Below are 3,826 nucleotides of genomic sequence, written 5' to 3' on the forward strand. Positions count from 1 at the left end.
CCCCTGAAAGGTGCCAATTGTGGCACTGGAGGGGGGGAGGATTCCAATGAGCGGAAGGTCCACTTTAGGGTAGACCTCCGTTTTAACCTCTGGGGAACACGCCCACTGACCTTTGGGGAGGTCCCTATTCCCATCCCTGAGTCCTAACCTTGTTCTTCTAGGGGAAACCCTAACCCCTAACCCTAGGCTAGCGGCCGGAAAAGGGTTAAACCCACCCGCAAAGCTGGAGCAGCACTTTGCCGGCAGTATAGCCGCGATGCCCCATTGATTTCAATGGGTAGGAGCGGTGAATACACCGCTCCAAAGATGCGGCTAGCAGGACTTTTTACACTGTCCTAGCTGCGCACCGCTCCAGTGTGAAACCCCTCCGGCTTTCACACTGGAGTGAAAGGGGCCAGATTTTTTCAGGCGCTACACAGGTGCTATTTTTTAGTGAAAAACGCCCCAGTGTGAAAGGGGCCTGAAAGTCAGTATGTGAAATATAAAGCCGGAAAAAAAAAAAGATAAGGAGGAGGTCTTTAAACACTGGCTTTGTAGAGTTTGCAATACACTGTTTTATTAACACTTGGAGATCGTCACATTTATTCTTAAAATGCCGTTTTCTGCAAAAAGTTGTGCAGTGATCGCGTCAAACACTAGGCAGTCTTTGTTCATGATGGCGGTGGTAATGCCCTCGTGAATAGAGCGGGGCGTGGCTTCCCACGTTAGCCGCCAATGGTGACCGTTCAGCGCCAGCCTGTAAGCAAAGTTCTCCGCTTGATTGCGCGTTCCTATTAGCTGCACGATGGCAAAGAATTGTTGGTCACGGTTGTACTCTTCTCATTTCTCCAAAACCAACATGAAATGAAGGCCGAAGCAGGACTGTATCATGGCCCATGTAGCAGTGCCCGGAAGGTTAATGTCATTGGCGTGAAACACTATATCCTCCCCTTGTAACGTGATGATGGGTTTATGCTGGTGCACGAGGTGGGGCATCACCGCGTCCAGGGAGCCCTGCCATTTACAAGAAACGCCCGGGCAGGGGCACGAGCACGGTTGGAATTCGCAGAGCTTTTCGTGGTCCCTCTTCTCCCCGTGCGGCAGCCTCACCGCACAACCCGAACAATCGTAGTTGCAGGGGAAGAGGACGGAGTCTGCGACTTTATCCATCATCAAGCAGCGAATGGATCTCAATGGGCCCAGGCAGATCGGGCAATAGATGAGCCTCGGGCGGCAGTTGCTACACACGAGGTGCCCGCTTTGACACTGGAGGATCGGTGGTATGACATAGTCAAGGCACACAGGGCATTTGAAGAGGCTCAGCAGATCATTGTTGGAAGCCATTGTTGCTGTCAAAGCTGGCACCTGCTGAGGTGGGCACTGGGAGGTACCAGCTGGGATAGCTGCAGCAGTCTGCCCACTTCTCTTCACACCCTTGTTAGAAACGTCACCGTCAGTTACTAACTTGTCAATGTTGGCGCAGCTCTGTTCATTTGCCCCGGCCCCTCCGCCGTTACCGGGGCTACCAGAGTGCGCACGGACACTGCGGAGGGGCCTGCGGGTGCGTGCACGGGGCAGCCCTTTGCGTTGCCGGCCTGTCAGTCAAAGGCGCCTTTAGGAATTTTTGATATAATGGACTTTGTACCCTAAAGCCATTCCTCTCTATACATTTATAGGTTACAAGGAAGCGCTTTGCCTGTCAATTACACCGCAATACACTCCGCTTGATACATCCGCCAATGTATATATACGGCCGGGTGGGAGGAGCCTCCTTCTGACTGGACGTTCAGGAACGTCCATCAGAAGGATGGGGGATCGCGCGTGATCCCGATGCGCTCGTGTCACCCGGACACGGCGCATCTCGGATCCGGCAGGAGGGCTCTGATTGGCCCTCCTGATCACATGACAGCCGCGTCCCCATCACAGCTGTCATGTGATGTAAACAAACAGCCGGTTGCTAGGCAATCGGCTCTCCTCTCCTCACACAGAAATCGTCGCTGAGGAGAGGAGAGCGGATCGCTGCAGGCGGCTGGTGATCAGTGACTATGAGCTGTTTTTACAGCTTTTTACTCACTGATCACCAGTCTAGTATAAAACACACGTGTCCCCAAATAAAAACAAGTCCCCCACATATGTCCCACTAAAATCACATGTCCCAGTGATTATCTGCACACATATGTACATGATCATTTGCATACATCTGTCCGTGATCACACAAACCAATTATACACTTAACTGAATTTTTTTTTTTTACCAAAACCATGTAGCAGAATAAATTTTGGTTTAAATTTACGACAAAATTAGATATTTTATTGGATTTCTTTTAAAATATAAAGAAGAAAATATTTATTTTTTCCAAATTTCCGCTCTTTTTGCGCTTATATCGCAAAAAAAAAAAAAAAAGAGTCATGAATAAATACCACCAAAATAAAGCTCTATTTGTGCGAACAAAATGATAAAAATTTAATTTGGGTACAGCGTAGCACGACCGCGCAATTGTCATTGAAAAGAACGAGAGCGCCGAAAGCTGAAAATCGGGCTGGGAAGGAAGGGGGGTAAAAGTGCCCGGTATTGTAGTGGCCTTTATTTTAAAAGAAATCCAATAAAATCGAATTTTGTCGTAAATTTAAGCCAAAATTTTTTCTGCTACATGTTTTTTGGTAAAAAAAAAATATTCCGTTAAGTGTATAATAATTGGTTTGTGTGATCACGGACAGATGTACGGAAACGATCATGTACAGATGTGTGCAGATAATCACTGGGACATGTGATTTTAGTGGGACATATGTGGGGGACGTGTTTTTATTATTTGGGGACATGTGTGTTTTATATTAGACTGGTGATCAGTGAGTAAAAAGCTGTAAAAACAGCTCATAGTCACTGATCACCAGCCGGCTGCAGCGATCCCCCTCCTTCTGAAGGACGTTCCTGAATGGCCAGTCAAAAGGAGGAGGCTCCCACCCTCATCATTAATAGCCATTTTTAAGCTTAAGCTTAAAAAAAAAAAAAAAAAAAAAAAAGTAAGGTCTGCTTAAAATAGGCTTCATCAATAGCTATTTTTTTAGCTAAAAAAACCCCCCCAAAAAAACAAAAAACAATGCAAGGTCTGCTTAAAATATCAGGCTTCATCTATAACCATTTTTTTGACAACCCCCCCCCTCCCTCGGAAAAAAAAATACAAGGTCAAAATATCACCCCCTTATCGTTAATATATATATATTTTAGATAAAAAAACAAATGCAAGATCTGCTTAAAATATAAGGCTTCATCAATAGCTATTTTTTATCCAAAAAAAAAACAACAAAAAACAATGCAACTTCTGCTTAAAACATCACACTCCCTTCCTCATAGCCATTTATTTTTATTTTTTTTAGACAACCCCCCACCTCAGAAAAAAAAAATCACCCCTTATCAATAATAGCTATTTTTTAGCTTACAAAAAACAAAACAAATGCAATGTCTGCTTAAAATATCAGGGCCCCTGATAATAATAATAATAAAATCTTGTAGAGGAAAAAAAAAATTAAAGCAAATATTTTCTTCAATTTTCCCAGTGAAAGCGGTATGTACATCCATTCTTTGTGAAAGGAGACAAATAAAAACAAACAAATGTTATTAGGTAATTTCCTGTGCTGGTTGAAGGTTTGGCAATAATTAAAATGGAAATTACCACATCTGGCCACTAGATGTCACTAAGTATCATAGGAAATGCTGATGATACTTTGTATCATCTAGTGCCCAAATGCGGTAGTTTCTGTTTTAAATCAATTGAAAACAATAAACCAGCACAGCAAATCGCTTAATAACATTTGTTTAGCTTTCCCCATTTGCAATTTGCTGTGCTGGT

General features: G+C 44.2%; 1 pseudogene; it reads right to left on the reverse strand.

Moving 5' to 3' along the window:
• Positions 1-558: 558 nt before the first annotated feature.
• Positions 559-1,323, reverse strand: LOC143933310 (E3 ubiquitin-protein ligase SIAH1-like; annotated as a pseudogene).
• Between the last annotated feature and the right edge of the window lie 2,503 nt (positions 1,324-3,826).

Source organism: Lithobates pipiens, unplaced genomic scaffold, assembly GCF_037356315.1.
Source record: "Lithobates pipiens isolate NorthernLeopardFrog02 unplaced genomic scaffold, aLitPip1_a1.2 Scaffold_27, whole genome shotgun sequence".
Lineage (NCBI taxonomy): Eukaryota > Metazoa > Chordata > Amphibia > Anura > Ranidae > Lithobates > Lithobates pipiens.